At 37.3% G+C, this 17,850-nt stretch overlaps 1 protein-coding gene across 2 annotated transcripts in view; it reads right to left on the minus strand.

Moving 5' to 3' along the window:
* Positions 1 to 17,850, minus strand: part of TSPAN9 (tetraspanin 9) — a 229,800-nt gene that overhangs the window by 204,215 nt on the left and 7,735 nt on the right. For both annotated transcript variants that reach the window (XM_027856405.1, XM_027856406.1), the window contains exon 4: positions 1,222 to 1,257. The gene's annotated coding sequence lies outside the window, so the exon portion shown is untranslated. The remainder of the gene's footprint in view (positions 1 to 1,221; positions 1,258 to 17,850) is intronic.

The following is a 17,850-nucleotide window of genomic DNA, read 5'->3' on the forward strand; positions in this document are numbered from 1 at the left end:
GAAGGAAGGAAGGAAGGAAGGAAGGAAGGAAGGAAGGAAGGAAGGAAGGAAGGAAGGAAGGAAGGAAGGAAGGAAGGAAGGAAGGAAAGATAAATGAATTCCTGAATAGAATTTAGGAAAATTGGCTAGATCCCTCTGGTGATTACTAAATGGGTATAAAAGAAGTACACTTATTGCTAAGCAGCAAATGTCACATTTACAAAAATTGACCATTAGGGAATAAAAATCTCATAAACATATGCAGAAAAGAAGAAATTTTAAATATGTCCTTCATTAAATACAATGAAATAACTATTACATTCAATAAAAAACCTGAAGCATTAAAATTAATTTGCAACTAATTTAATCCTAAAGAATTGTGAGTCAAAGGACAGTAGAAACAAGCAATAACTTTGTACTCCCAAAAATGGCAACATAGGACAATATAACAACATTTTTAGAATGCAGACAAAGCAGTCCTTAGGGAAGATTTATAGGGAGGTAGGTGGCATAATGTATGCAGCACTCAACTTTGTTTCAGAAAGAACTGAGTTCAAATCCTGCCTGAGACACGTGCTAGCTATGTGACACTGACAGTGTCACAAACTGCCTCAGTTTTTTCATCTGTAAAATGAAGAGGCTAGACATCAGGGCCTCTAAGGTCTGTTTAACCTCTAAATCTACGAGCCTATGAAATAAACACTTTTACCAGCAAAAGAGAAAAAGAATAGATCAAAGAATTGGGTATGAAACTAAAAAGTAACAAATCAAAAAACCCATGTAAATACAAAAAGAGAAATTCTGAAAGTCAAAGAAGAGATTAATAAAACTTGAAGCCAAAAAAAAAATGAATTATCAATAAAAGTAAGAAGTTTTTTGGAAATAAAATATTAAATAAACTATTATCTAGTGTAATTTCTTTAAAAAGAAGAAAATTTTAAATATTAAAATAAAAAAGAATTCACAAAAATAAACAAAGAAATTATTAAACACTATTTTGTCCAATTACATGCAAATAAAACACATCACTTCAATGAAATAGATAAATACTTATGAAAATATAAAATGCTCAGAAATTGAAAAAGCTATAAATGAATACTCAGTGGGGGGGGGGGGAACTAGGACCAGATGGATTTTTAGTGAATTCTATTAAGCATTCAAAGAACAAATACTTCTAATATCATATATACTATTTGCAAAAAACAAAAACAAAAAAAAAAACAGGAAAAGAAAAAGTCTTACCAGTTTCCTTCTATGATGCAAATATTGTCTTGATACCTAAACCAGGACAAGAGAAAACAGAGAAAGAAAACTATAAATTCTAATGAAAATTGATGCAATTAAAAAAATTATATCATATAACCAGGCTAGATTTTTACCAAGAATTTGGGTTGGCTGAATATTTAAAAAACTGTAAACATAATAGACCACATTAATAACAAAAACAATAAAAATTACATAGCTATATCACTAGATTAAAAAAAGCTTTCAACAAAATAAGAATAAATGAACCTTTTATTAACATGGTAAACAAAGAGCCAACATTACATGTAATGGAGATAATTGCCTACAGGACACTTCAAACTTGATGTCCCAGTGACACCTTTAACTCAATATATCTAAAAATGAACTCATTACTTTTCCCCCCAAACCCTGCCCTCTTCCAAGCTTCTCTTTCTCTGTTGAAAGCACAACCCACCTTCCACTATCCTGGTAATATCAGCATTATCTTTGACTCTTCATTCTCCTTCAGTCCACACAGCCAATCAGCTGCCAAATTCTACAAATTGTTGGCTTACCACATCTCTTGCATCTGATACCTCTCTACTCATTTTATTTCACGCATTTTTCACCTCTCACCATGATTACTGAGACAGCCTCTTAATTGGTCTTCCTGCCTCAAATTTCTTCCAATTCCAGTCTCACTTTCATAAATCCAAAGCTCTCAAATGAAAAAAATCTGCAATAAATTTCTCTGATAAAGGTCTCATTTCTAAGATATATAGGCAAGTAATTAAAATTATTCCAACTTATAAATGGTCAAAGAATACGAATAGATGGTTTTCAGAGAAAGAAATCCAAGCTAACTATAGTCATATGAAAACGTGCTCTAAATCACTAACAATTAGACCAATGCAAATTAAAACAACTATACAACCTCATACCCAGCAGATTGGCAAAGATGACAAAAAAAGCACTTAGCACAGTGGCTGACACATAGCAGGTGCTTAATAAATGTTTACTAACTGACAAATGTTGGAGGGACTCTGGAGGAAAGGGTACATTAATGCATTGTTGGTGTAACTGCAAACTGGCCTGGCCATTTTAGAAAGCAATTTGGAACTATGCCCCAAAAGCTATTAAACTGTGTATAACCTTTGACCCAACAATACCACTACTGTATCTATACCTCAAAGCAGCTCTTTTCATGGGGGCAAAAAATTGGAAACTTGAGGAAGTATCCATAAATTGGACAATGACTGAACAAACTATGTTATATTAATGTTATGGAATACTGTGCTGTAAGAAATGAAGGGGATGGTTTCAGAGGAACCTAGAAAGACTTATGTGAATTGTGACAGGGTTAAAATGAGCAGAATCAGGAGAATAATTATATTATGAAGACAAACAACTTTGAAACACTTAGGAACTCTGATCAACACAATGACCAAACACAGTTCCAGAGGACTCATGATGAAACATGCTACCCACTTCCAGACAAGAGAGGTGAGGGACTCAGTCCTAACAAAGGTTTATGTTTTTGCTGTTGGTGTTGCTGCTGCTGCTGCTTTGAAGGGGGAGAAGAAAAGCCAATGGAGGGATTTGTTTCGCTTGACTATACACACTTAAAATGGGTTTTGTTTTTCATCCTTTTTTCTCACTGAGGGGAAGAGAAAGGTGGGAAGGAGAGAATTCAGTCCTAAAAATAAAATAAATTTTGAAAAAAAGATCCCAACTGCTAGGGTAAGGACTAACTCTTTCATAAAAACTGCTGGGAAATTCGGAAAACATTCTGACAGAAATTAGCTTTAAACAAATACCTCACACCATATACTGAGACTAGCTCCAAATGGAATCGTGACTTAGACATGAAAGGTGATATCATATGCAACTCAAATGAGCAAAGAAAACATTTTCTTTTGGATCTATGGAGAGGGGAAAAGTTCAGATGAAACAAGGGCTAGAGAGGATCACAGGAAATAAAAGGGATAATTCTGATAATAATAAAATAATAGGTTTTGCAAAAGTAAAACCAATGCAGTTGAAATTATAAAGAAAACAGTTAATTGGGGGGGGGAAATCTCTGTAACAAGTTTCTCTGATAAAATTTTCATATCCAAAATATATAAGGAACTGATTCAGATATATAAGAGCAAGAGCTATTTTCTATTTTGACAAACTTCAAGGATATGAACAGGAAGTTCTAAAAGGAAGTAATTCAACTTATCAATAACCATATGAAAAAAATGTCCCAAATCACAAAAAAAAAACAAACTAGAGAAATGTAATTTAAAAGTAAGTCTCAGGTTCCACCTAATACCCATCAAACTGGCAGATATTTTTTTTAAATGGCAATTGTTAGAGGGGCAATGTAAAGAAAGGAATATATACATTGTTGGTGGAGCTGCAAATCGTTCTAGTCATTCTGGAAAGCAATTTGGAACTATGCCCAAGTCAACAAGCATTTATTAAGAACCTAATATGTGCTAGGCACTACACTAAACAAGGATGAAAAAGAAGGGCAAAACAATTCCTGCCCTCAAGAAGCTCACAATCAATGGGAGGTAGGAGACACAACATGAAAGTAACTGTGCAAATGAGATATATACAAGATAAAAAAATCAGTGAACTGTGTATATCCTTGGATCAACCAATACCACTACTAGGCTTTTACACCAAAGAGAGTAAAGAAAAAGGAAAAGGATTCATGTGCAAAAATATTTACAGCAGTTCTTTTTGTAGCGATACAGAACTAGAAATACAGTGGGTACCCATCAAATGAGTAAGAACAGAATGAATTATAATGTGTGTACACATTCATAAAAATATACATACATATATACATACATACATATACATACACATACATATGTACACATATCTACATATACATATGCATGCGTATATGTATATATACATACATGAACATATACACATACACATATATACATGCATGCATATACACACATATACTAATATAGTAGACTATCACTATGCTATAAGAAATAACAAAAGGGACAGCTCCAGACAATCCTCATGTGAACTGATGCCAATGAAGTGAGCAGAACCAGAAAAATTTATACAATAAAAGTAACATTATAAAGAAAGACTTAAGAACAGTGGTCAGTGAAATGAACAACCAACCACAGGACCTAACCAAAAGGCTGCCAAAATGAAAAAAGAAGAAAAGTAAGAAAAGTGGGTCACCAAAGCAGTTACAAAATGTAGAGAAAAGAATAGGAGGAAAATCTGTAGGAAAAGAGAGAAGCAGGACAGCTTTGAAAATAATATGCTGAATTTGTTGTGTACTTAAAAAGAGAAGCTAGCAGTTTCCCAGCTACAATCCTGTTTTTTCCGTTCTGCTTTGTATATGGTAAATCTCATCTTATTTGGTGTTTGTTAAGTTCAGAATAAAAACAACTCAAAAAAAAATGGTTTTAATCAAATCCACCCTTAATGACTTAAGCCCAGTGCCCAGAGGAAAAGAAATCTTTATGACTCACCCTAAGCAAGTAAACTGCCAGACTGCCTCTCATAAGCACAAGGCCAGAGAGCCTGCTTTCTACAAAGAACAGGTCTTGGAGCCAATCCAGCTGTGATTGCATCTCCTGAGTCCAGCTGGCTAACACAGCCAGCAATGGGGGGCCCATGAAGCACCAGGAATTTTCCATTCAAACAACCAAGATTTACAAGTTTCCTGACAATGACCCATTTAGGTTGAGTAACATCCTTACTTGGATCATGATAGGCCCAAATGAAAAGGCTATTCAATTTGGCAATATCCTACCAGGAGGCCAAGGTAAACATGGCTTTGGGGCCAGATTAAAAACGGGACACAGAAGTTGCAAGGGAGGCAGTTTATAGGATCACAGCATTTAAGGCTGTAAAGGATTTTAGAGATCATGTTACAGATGAGGGAAACTGGGGCCAAAGGAGGCTCAGTGACACACCCAAAGATACACAGACAACACATGATGAAGCCAGGATTTGAACACAGGTCCTCTGATGCCATATGTAGTGCTCTTTCCACCATAAAGTCAGAATAGCAATACTATTGGCATCTACCTAAATATAGTCCCCTCTTCTTACCACTGTGAAAGTTTATAGGGAATGGCTACCCTGAACAACAGGCTGACTGTCCAGCTTCCCTAAACCAACTCCAACAAAAACATTTAATAATAATCAAGAAACCCAATAAGAAACTATAGCAAATGACTTCTTCCAACTTAAAATTTCAACCACAGGCCCAAGAGTATCAGGCAAGGGGGTCCTCCAAGCAAAGCAAGCACTACCACCAGTGCTGAGACACAAGAGGCCCACAAGGTTCTGAGTTGAGATGCTGCAAGAATGGAAAATTCCTCTGAGTTCCAATGTGGGGACCGTGACAGTCAGCAACCAACATGAAGCCAACCAGCAACGGTAAGGACGAGATAGACGAGGCCCAGAAATTCAGAGATCCCTATGAGTCTGCCCTCAGGTGTGAGAAAGGACTCTCGGGTCTAATGCCAGGAGGTAGAATCAGCACAAGAAAGCCAAAGGTCCAGGACAAGACCAAGCAGAGTTAACCATCCCACCCAAAAGTGCAACAAGAAGTGGAACCCAGCCCTGGCATAGAACCCAATTCAGGAATGAAAGCTAGACAGAGCAGAACCACAAAGTACTGCAAATTTTAACTCCCTAACAACTGTAAACAGACTCAAAGGACAAAATGGATTTTCCACATGAAAATCTAGAAGAAATGAAGAAAATTTTAAAGTAAAATAAGAATAACGTAAAGTAAAATAAAATGAGGGAAAGAAATGGAAGGAAAACAAGTAGCTTGGAGGAAAAAGTGCTAAACCTTACCAAAGAAATGGAATCCTTGAAAACCAAGCAAACAGAAATGAATGATTCCATGAAACTTCAAGAAATAGTAGAATAAAATCAAAATATTGGAAAAAATAGAAGAAAATGTCAGATACCTGATATAAAAAAAAACAACTGATACAGAAAACAGGAGAGAAAATTTAAGAATCGGTAGATTCCCTAAAAACCAGGAGGACAAATAGCCTCAATGCTATATTCTATATATATATGTGTGTATATATGTATATATGTGTATATATATATATATTTTTTTTTTTAGGCAATTGGGGTTAAGTGACTTGCCCAGGGTCACACAGCTAATAAGTGTCAAGTGTTCGGTCTGAGGCCAGATTTGAACTGAGGTCCTCCTGACTTCAGGGCCGGCACTCCATCCACTGCACCACCTAGCTGTCCCCCCAGTGCTATATTTTAAGAAATCATAAAATAACTGCTCAAATGTATTAGAACCAAAAGGCAAAGATAAAAAGAATTGACCAATCATCTCCTGAAAGGAACCCCAAAAGGAAAAGTTCCAGGAATATCAAAGGCAAAATCCAGAGCTCCTAACCCTAACCCTAACCCTAAACCCTAACCCTAGATAAATTTCAAGTGTATTTGATGGAGGGAAAACAGAGCTGAAAAGGAACTCTGAAATACAAACACAAGAGTTCAGAAATTTATTTGACCAATTTAAAGGTGTCACATGATGATGTAATGCTAAGATTCCAATAAGGGAAAGAAATAAGTGTCCCTTCAGAACCTTAACATCTTCAAAGTGTAATGGAATATTACTGTTTTCTAAGAAATGATAAAGAATTCAGAAAAATTTGGAAAGACATGTAACGATACAGAAAGAAATTTAAAAAATGAGGGGAATGGTTTACAAGATTCTCTCAATAATGTACGGGGAAAACAACAGCAAAGTTCAATACAAGTAGCCAATCATGATTTCAAAAGGACAGATAAAGAACAGAAAAAGTACACTTCCCACTTCTTGGCAAAGAGGAGATGGGCTGAATATAGAATAAGACATACATTTTCAGATATATCTAATGTGTTGATTTGCTCTGCTTCACAGAATTTATTTACTCCAAATGTCATTAGGAAGTACCAGTGATGTTTAAAAAAAAAAGTAAATAGCAACAAGAAAATATTTTAAAAGAAAAATAAGCAAGTAGAAAGGGTGCTGGACCTAGATTCAGAAGATGTAAATTTTTATCCTAACACTGACATTTAATAGCTATGTGACTTCAAACAAGTCACTGAGCCTCAGTTTCCCCATATGTGTAAGATTGGTGGACAAGGTCAGATGGTCTTTAAGGTCTCTTTGTGTTCTAATAAACATATTAAATTCTTCCTCTCCTTCATCATCTCATCTAACACACATGCAAAAAAAAAATTCTGGAGCTAAATATGGCAGCTACCCATTCTCTTCACCCATCTACTTCCAAGCTCCCAAAACAGCCAACTCGGGATGGTGTAGCACTTAACCATAGGGTAAAAAATGAGAAAGATTCTAAAGCTAATCCAGGATCCTTTGATTTTTATCTAGAATTGTTCTTTTCTTTCCAAATCAGTTTTCAAAGTCCAGCAGCTATAAGCAGACACAGAAATTCCAGAGATCAGAGTTCATCCCATCAAACCAAAATAACACACACAGGCCTCTCATCTCCACAAGAATATGATTATTTGGGGTTGACTACAAAGCAACAAGAATGACCCTTACAGCTGTCCTGCTAACAATTGCAGCTGAAATTTTTGAGGCTCAAGTGACATTGATGGAGAAATGAGAAACAAATGAAGCAAGGAGATGGACAGAGCTAAGGTTAAGAACTAGGGTTCCTGATTTTGATTGGATCTTCAACTCACTTTGTGATTTTAAGCAAGTCCTTATCTTTACTTATCCTCAGTGTTCCTTATCTGTTAAATGGGTGGGAAATTTGTAAATTCTCTCCTACGGACATGGAGAACTACTGTGAACATGACTAAGAATTGGTAAGTCAAGTGCCTTAAATTTCTCACAGTAGGGAAAAGGAAAAGAAACAAGCATTTATTAAGCACCTACTATGTGACAGGTACTGTGCTAAGCATTTTACAAATATTAATAATTTGATTAAATAATCAAATAAAAATAAAATAATATCTCATAAAAAAAATTAAGTAATCTCATAGCAAAGGTCTTGAGAGGCATATTATTATTAACTCAAATATTGACTTTAATGAAAGAAAGTATCATGAAGAACAGAACAATCACCACTCCAGTGACATCTTGGTCTACACAAGCGCTGCTCTCACTTTCCTCAATGACAGAACAAATGAAAAGGGCCCTAAACAGTGACAGAGACTGTGCCTGAGATTAGATATCAGCAATAACTTCCAGACTAAGAAGTGTCAAGGTCTAGTAGAAAGCATGCTGGGCTTGGATTCAGAAAAGATCTAGATTCGAATCCCATACCTGCCATTTGTCAGCTATATGGCCAAAGGCAAGTCACTTAACATTTCTGAACCCATCATTTCATAGGACTATTGCTTGGACAAACCAGATAATGGATGTAAAGCATTTGGCAAATCTCAAAACAATCAATACACATTTATTAAGCACCTACTGTGTGCCAGGCACTACACTAAGCACTATAGAAAAGCTGACTATTGTTATAAAGGAAGGAAACTCAAATTTATAGACTCTTTGTTATTGTTTCTTATACAGATTCTTTCATTTTCCATTCTGCACCTATATCCAGATCAGATGGCATGACCCACCATAGCATATACATTCCCTCATAGAGAGACACATACCCATACACACATATAAATATACATGAATATAAATACATTTCAGATTCCTAGAATGCTTATCTCCCCAAAGGCATGTAAATAAATTTTTTCCTAAATAGGTACCTGACAAGTACACATACATATACACATGATAATCATTCATGAAATGCTTGTTCAACAACACACCTAATCACAGATGCACAGGCTAAGAGGTACACACATAAATAGAGACAAACCCACTATAAACAGAATGAACAGCTAGATGGTTGGGCTAAAATGAGTAAAACTGGCAAAGAAACAGCATATTGGGGTAGGAAGAATACTGGACCTAGACTCAGGAGACATGAGTTTTTACCCTAACACTGACACTTCAATAACTGTGAAACCTCAAACAAGTCACTAAACCTTAATTTACTCATGTATAAGATGGATGGACAGGCCCAGATGATCCTTATGATCTCTTTCTGTTCTAAATTCTATCATGAGGGGCAGCTAGGTGGCACAGTGGATAGAGTACCGGCCCTGAAGTCAGGAGGACCTGAGTTCAAAGTTGGCCTCAGACCAAACACTTGACACTTCACTTAACCCCAACTGCCTAAAAATTTTTTTAAAAAATTTAAAAAGTTAAATTCTATCATGATCTGAACACCCCCATTAGGCCTGGGCAGATCAAACATAGTCCTACCAGGAAGTAGCAATTATTCTTCAAATGTAGTCTTGGGGACACTGAAGAATCTGATCTCTTCTGGAATTCATTTTCACAATGGAACCATACACTGTGGTTCCTAGCACAAATCAAAACTTTAAAGGTAGGTGATAAAAATCAAGGTAAATGTTAAAATGCCTAGCACAGAAGTATCTTGCACTTAGCTGTTATTGTTCAGTCATTTTAGTTGTGTCCAACTCTTCGTGACCCCATTTGAGGTTTTCTCAGCAAAGATACTGGAATGGTTTACCACTTTCTTCTCCAGCTCATTTTACAGATGAGAAAACTGAGGCTAACAGGGTTAAGTGACTTGCCCAAGGGTCACAAGGCTAGTGTCTGAGGCCAAATTTGAACTCAGATCTTCCTGACTTCAGGCCCAGCACTCTATCTACTATCTAGCTGCCCCTTGCACTTAGTAAGTGATTAATAAATGCCTGTTGAATTGAACTGCTGAGCTGAAGAAAGGAGCTAAGGTTCCTTGGGACTCCCTCAGAGAGAATGGTTAGATTTGCGCTTTTGGCTGATTATATAAAACACTTGGGCCCTGCTGCTGTTTTGCAATGGAAGCTTCTGGGCCACATGAGGAATCAAGATGTTCAATAAATATCTGTGGATCGAACAAAGTTATAATTCCCTGGCACTAGAGAAATTAAAGCCCTGCTAACAACCCTAAGTCTTGGCAGGGGCCAAGAGGGAGGAGAGTGGCTGCTAGTCAAGACTAGGCCTTTTTTCAAAGTTTCATCCCAATTCCTGACATTGCATAGAAAAGTAGACTTCTTGGTGGTCTGTGATCTATCTTTGTAACCTCTCCTTAGAATCTAATACACTGTGCTTATAAATATGAAATAAATAAATCATGCCACAAGATGGTTAAACAGCATTAATCTTTTGTTTGGCAAAATATGCAGATACATCAGACCTCCTAAGCTCAGCTGGGTTACTCTAACTGCCTGACCATACTGAGGTTCCTACCATAGCACTTCCATGGCCAACTATTTCATTGAGTTGCATCAGTTCTCCCATTCCACAGATTATAAGAGACATGAACACTGCGGGGAGCAGGAAGGAAAAGAAGTAGAGAGAGACAGGACAAAGAATTGGGGTGGGGGGAATTACTGTTTTTCATCTATGAAATATTTCTCTCAAGAGGGGTCCTAGGAGGAGGTAAGGAGACCATAAACCTACTCTATCTTTGTTTAAGTTTGGATTAATGCACAATCTGTGAAATGGATAAAGGTCAAAGAGAATCGTTGCTGGAAAAGCATATTTTGTCAAGTCAAGTCTGAGCTCTCTAGGGAAAAGTGAGTTACGTAAATGGTTAGAACTGGGGAAAATCCCCCCTACTGGTAACTTCTTGGCATTGTTCACCAAATTGAGCCCCAGGGCAGCATTAATGACCCCACCAGTTTCTCATTACACCCCTTTCCCCCTAATTTTGTCTGATCTCATTCTTTCTTAAAACAAGCTATAGCCTTCTAGTATAGAAGAGCCAGGGTCAATAAGTGCAAAAAAAGGAGAAAAACATAGAAATAATGACTTCATATAAGAAGCCAAAGCCAACATCTAATTTGAGTCTGCTAAGACTAGATGTCAACAGAGGACTAAAATGCGCAAGACAGATTTCAATCTGAGATTAAAAAAAATTTACTAACAAAAGGGAGTCTTGAGAGGAAATGCACCCCCCCCAAACACACACACACATACACACACCCACACACACACACACACACCCCTCTGCCCCTTCTCTGTAGGTCTTGGAGTAAAGCCTGGATTACCCCTTGTTGAGATGTAATTCTTGTTTGGATACAGTTTGAACTAAGTGGCCTCCGAGGCCTTTTCCAACTGTGACATCTGTGATTCTATGAAAATGATGAAATTGGACTCAATAAACACTAATGTTTCTTCTCTCTAGACTCTAATATCAGTCCAAGACATTCCACAAACAAAACCCTCACACATAAGGTCTTGGCTGAGGAAAGGGGGTAGTGAGTGAAAAAATGTCTAACAGAGGCTCCTACTAACCTGCTTCACTTCTTTGAGGTAAAACAATTTACAATGACACTCTACTACCTATTAAACAAAGTCTAGATTCCTCTGTTTGACATTCAAGAACCTCTAGCACTTTGGCCCCAACCCATCCTACCTCAACCTCCCTCTGCGCTCAAACAGTCTCTCCACTCCAGTAATAACAATCTCCTCACTGTCCCAATAGATCTTTGATTCCATTCCTTTACTCATGTCATTCTATCCCCTGAGAACACCACCCTCCTATCCTCAACCTCACCTCTTTTCTACCTATCCAAATTCTACCTCTAGCCTTCAAGGCCCAATTCATATCTCATCTCTTCCACAATCTTCCCTGAATAGTAGGGTCCATTCTAGCGTCTTCCTTCTCTGAACCCCAATAGTATTTCTAATCTATACAACTCAATTTAGCATTTGTGTAAACTGTCTTATTACTCTATGTATATGTGTGTATGTGTCTACTATCTTGCCTCCCTAGTGAAAATGAGTGTCATGTTTTATACACACACACCTATGTATACATATATGTAAATGTGTGTGTACATGTATGCATATACATATATGTGTAAATATGTATGCATGTATATCTCTCTATCTATATTTATCTATATCAATAATAGATATAGATATTGCCTCCCTTTGAGAATGGGTGCCATGTTTTATACCCACCAATGCTTGCCACCATGCTTGGCTCATACTAGGTGTTCAACATTTATTTGCTGGCTTGCTGTTTTTAAAAACCTCATTACCTTCAATATCCATTCTCAAAGAGCTGTGTAGGTGGCTCCATGGAGAGAGCCAGGTCTAGGGTCAAGAAGACCTGAGATAGAATTCTTTTTTTCCCTAACAAACTTGTAGCCTCCACAAGGATAAGGATAGTTTCTTATCCATCTTTGTATCTCCCATAGCACCTAGCATACTATGAATAGTTTAATAAATATTGAAAAACATAGTTGGCTTATGCCCAAAGGGCTATAAAACTGTGCCTACCCTTTGACCCAGCAATACCACTTTTAGGTCTGTATCCCAAAGAAATCATAAAAATGGGAAAAGGACCCACATGTACAAAAATATTTCTAGCAGCTCTTTTTGTGGTGGCCAAGAATTTGAAATTGAGAGGATACCATCATCAATACCAACAAAGGCTGAACATGTTATGGTATATGAATGTAATGGAATATTATTATGTTATAAGAAATGGTGAGCAGGCAGACTTCAGAAAAACCTGGAAAGACTTACATGGACTGATGCTGAGTGAAGTGAGCAGAACCAGAACATTGTACACAGTAACAGCCACATTGTGCAATGACTAACTTTCATAGACTTGGCTCTTCTCAGTAATGCAAGGATCTAAGACATCTCCAAAAGACTCATAACGGAAAATGCTATGCATATCCAGAGAAAGAACTATGGAGTCTGAATGCAGATGTAAGCATACTATTTGATCTCTTTTTTAATTTTGTTGTTTTGTTTTGTTTCTTTTCTCGTGGTTCCTCCCATTGGTTCTAATACTTCTTTACATCATGACTAATGTGAAAATATGTTTAATATGAATGCATATGTAGAGCCTATATCAGATTGTATACCATCTTGGGGAGGGGGAGAAAATTTAAAACTCAAAAGCTTATGGAAGTGAATGTTGAAAACTAAAAATAAATTAATTAAAAATTTTAAAAATAGAAAAACATAGTTGGCTTACAATGGATATAATTCAACTTGGACTTGATGTATCCCTTCCTATATCTTCCAATCTCCTCCAGAGTTCATCTCTTCCACCATCAACCCTTCTATCTAGCTAATCCACTGGCTTTTTATCAGATGCCTACAAACTCATCCTTTCTTCCTTGTCCTTAAGAAACATTTAAATCAGACCCTGCCACTCCCTTAGATTATTTCCCTATAATTCTCCTTCCTTTCAAACTAATAGAAAAGCTATCCATACTTTTCTCCACTTCCTCACCTCCCAATCACTTCTCAAACTCTTGTAGTCTAGCTTCCTACACTAACAAAAACTGTTCTCACCAAGGTTACCAATGATCTCTTAATTGTTAAATCCAATAGCTCTTTCTCAGCCTTCAACTTTCTTGACCTCTTTACAGCATTTGACACTGTTGACTACCCTCTCTTCCTAAATACTATCTCCTCTCTGGATTTTTTCTGGCCTTTCCTTTTCCTAGTTCTCCTCCTACCTATTAGGTATCTCAACCTGCTTATCCTAATGGCCAACTTGAACTCAAAATGTCCAAAACTAAACTCAGTATCTTCTCCACTGAACCTACCCTTCTTCTCCTAACTTCCCTATTTTTTTTCCCCCAAGGACATCACCATTCATCTGGTCACCCAAGTTCATAACCTGAGTCATTCCCAACTTTTCATTCTCCATTAGCTCCTACAAGCCACTCCCAAACCAACCCTACCCCTACCCACCAAGCTCAGGCATCATACCTCTGGCTCAGACTACTGCATTGGCCTCCTAATTGGTCGTTCTGGGTACTATCTCTCCCTTCTCCAATCTATCCTCTGGAGACACAGTTGCCAATGTGATTTTCCTGAAACACAGTTCACTGCTCCATGCTAAAAGCTGCTATGCCTCCCTACTGCTTCTAGGAAAAAATATAAAATTCTATTTGACGCTTAAAGTGCTTCACAAACTGACTCCAACCTATCTTTCCAAATTAATTTCACATTACTGTCCCACACATTCCTATGTTCCAGCCAAGCTTGCCTACTTGCATTCCCAGTAGAATAACATTTGAATTAGAGGGTGGGGGGAGAGAAAGAGAGAGAAAAGATGGCAGGGTAGAGACAGCAACCCATCCAAACTCTCCCAACATTTCCCTCCAAACAACTTTAAAATAAAGCCTCAAATCAAATTCTGGAGCAGCAGAGCTGACAAAAGGTCAGAGTGAGACATTTTTCCAGGCTAAAGCAACATGGCGGGTCGGCAGGAGAGATCTGTGGCACTGGGGTGGGGGCTGGCCTGGAGTGCACATGGCAACAACCCCAGTGGGGGGCCTTGGAGACAGCTGCAACAGCAGCAGCAAGAGATTCAGGAGGTCTCAACCCAGAGATGGGAAGGGGTTCAGACAAATGGTCAGAAAGAGATTACAGGAGACCCTTTGCTGGCAGTGGGTGCAGATCATGGCACTGTTTGGCAACTCTATTGCCCATATGTACTTCTGGGTCACAGTTGGTCACAAGGGAGCAAGGGCCCTGGTCATAGCTCCAAGGCAGAGAGAAGCACTAGCACTTGCTGCAGCAGGAGAGCAGGCAAATTGGTCACAGTTCCAGGGTCAAAAAGAGCACTAGCACTTTGGGCTGAAGGAAAGCAGAGGCTCTTCCTGGGTAAAGACTAGAGCACAGACCAATAGAACAATGACCACACCCCCCAAAACTAGCCCTGAAAAGAGCAGCACAACAAAATATAAAGCGTGGGAGAGTGCCTCCCCACTCCCAGGAGAGTAAACTCAACTTTAAAATAAAGTTCAAAGTGAAGAAATAGGCTGGGAAAAGGAGTAGCAAATCACCAAAAAAAAGAAGAAGAAGAAGAAGAAGAACTTGACCAAAAAAGCTACTACAGCGGCAGGGAAAACCAAGACACAAACTTAGAAGACAACAATGATGTCAAAAACATCTACAAGCAAAGCCTCAAAAAAAAAAAAGTGCTTACTGGACACAAACCCAACAAGAATTCCTAGAAGAGTTAAAGAAAGAGATAAGAGTGGTAGATGAAAAACTGAGAAAATAAATGAGAGTGATGCAAGAAAATTATGAAAAGAGAATTAACAGCTTAGTAAAAGAGGCTCTTACTTACTTATTAATAAAAGAGTAAAAAAATGCTGAAGAAAATAATACCTTAAAAAACAGAACTGGTCAAATGGTAAAAGGCACAAAACTCCACTGAAGAGGACTCCTTAAAAATTAGAATTGGACAAATGGAAAAGGAGGTACAAAAGCTCAATGAAGAAAACAATTCCTTAAAAATTAGAGTTCAGCAAATGGAAGCTCCATGATTCATCAAGAAACAATTTTAGGGGCAGCTAGGTAGCGAAGTAGATAGAGCACCAGCCCTGGAGTCAGGAGGACCTGAGTTCAAATCCAGTCTCAGACCAGATACTTGACGCTTACTAGCTGAGTGTGACCCTAGGCAAGTCACTTACCCCCAACTGCCTTGCAAAAAAAAAAAAAAAAAAGAAGAAACGATTTTAAAAGTCAAAAATGAAAAAAACAGAAGAAAATGTGAAATATCTCATCGAAAAAACAACTGACCAGGAAAACAGATGAAGGAGAGAGAATTTTTTAAAGAATATTAGGGGCAACTTCGTGGTGTGGTGGATAGAGCACTGGCCCTGGAGTTAGGAGGACCTGAGTTCAAATCTGGCCTCAGAGACTTGACACTTACTAGCTGTGTGACCCTAAGCAAGTCACTTAACCCCAATTGCCTCACCAAAAAGGAGGGGGAAAAAAGAATACTAGACTACGTGAAAGCCACGATTAAAAAAAAAAAAGCCTATGCATAAAATTTCAAGAAATTATCATAGAAAACAGCCTTGATACCTTAGATTCAAAAGGTAAAATCCAAATTGAAAGAATCCACTGATCACCTCCTGAAAGAAATTCAAAAATGAAAACTGAAAATATTATAGCCAGATTCTAGACCTCCCTGGTCAAAGAGAAAATATTGCAAGCAACCAGAAAGAATGAATTCAAATATCATGGAGACACAATTAGGTCTCCAAGATAACACAAGATTTAGCAGCTTCCACATTAAAGGAGTGGAGGGCTTGGAATATAATATTCCACAAGGCAAAGGAACTAGGATTACAACCAAGAACAACCTACCCAGCAAAACTGAGCACAATCCTTCAGAGCAAAAAATGGATATTTCATGAAATACAGGACTTTCAAGCATTCTTGATGCAAAAGCCAAAGCTTTTCATATTCAAACACATGACTTAGAGAAGTATAAAAATGCATACAAGAAAGAGAAATCATAAGGGAATCAATTAGGTTAAATTGTTTACATTCCTATATGAGCAGATGATACAGGTAACTCCTAAAGAACTGTATCATTATTAGGGCAGTTAGAAGGAGTCTATAGACAGAGGGCATGGGTATGACTTGATTATGTTGGGATGATCTCAAAAATATATATATATATGAAGGGGTAAGAAAGATATATATACTGGGAAATGGGGAAAGGGTGAGAAAGAATGGTGGAAACTAGTTCATGCCAAAAAAGAGCTTTTACAGTGGAAGGCGAAACAGGGGAGGGGTGGCAGGTAACATTTAAATCTCACTCTCACTAAACTGGCTCAAAGAAGGAAAAATAAATATACATACTCAGTCTGGTATAGAAATCTATCCTTTTCTTAGAAGAAATTATATATTTCAAATTTAACCCATCATCTTCCATTAAAATTTGGGTTCCAAATTCTCTCTCCTTCCCCCCTCCCCAAAGGGTAAGCAATATGATATAGGTTATACACATGCAATCATGCAAAAGATATTTCCATATTCATCTATAAAAAACTATCTTACCCATCAAGGAAGTAGGAAGAGAAGGGAATAAGAGAAAGTGGGGGGAGGTAATAAAAGGGAAAGAAGATTAAAAGAGTTAGTGGTCAGAGGCAAAAAAAACTTTTGAGGATGAACAGAGTAAAAAGAGAACTAAAAGGAAAAGCAGAAGAAAATAGGATAGAGGGAAATATATAATAATCATAATTGTAAATGGGAATGGGATGAACTCACCCAAAAATTGGAAGCAGATAGCAGAATAGATTAGAAACCAGAATCCAACAATATGTTGCTTACAAGAGACACATTTAAAACAGAAAGACGCACACACAGAGTTAAAATAAGGAGCTAGAGCAGAATCTATTATGCTTTAGCTGTAGTTTAAAAAAAAAAAAGGCAAGGGGAGCAATAATGACCTCAAGTAAAAGCAAAAGTAGACCTAATTAAAAGAGATAATCAGGGAAACATTTTGCTAAAAGGTACCATAGTCAATAAAACAACATAAAAAATTTTACAGTGAATTTCTCTGATAAAGGTCTCATTTCTCAAACATATAGGAAATTGAGCCAAATTTATAAAAATAAGGGCCATTCCCCAATCGATAAATGTTCAAAGAATATGAACAGGTAGTTTTCAGAAGAAGGAATTAAAGTTATCTATAGTTATATGAAACAATGCTCTAAATCACTATTGATTAGAGAAATAAAAATTTAAAATGTTGAGGTACCACCTCATACCTATTAGAAATGAAAAATGCTGGAGGGAATGTGGGAAAATAAGTT

Source organism: Vombatus ursinus, unplaced genomic scaffold, assembly GCF_900497805.2.
Source record: "Vombatus ursinus unplaced genomic scaffold, bare-nosed wombat genome assembly UNPS02011431.1, whole genome shotgun sequence".
Lineage (NCBI taxonomy): Eukaryota > Metazoa > Chordata > Mammalia > Diprotodontia > Vombatidae > Vombatus > Vombatus ursinus.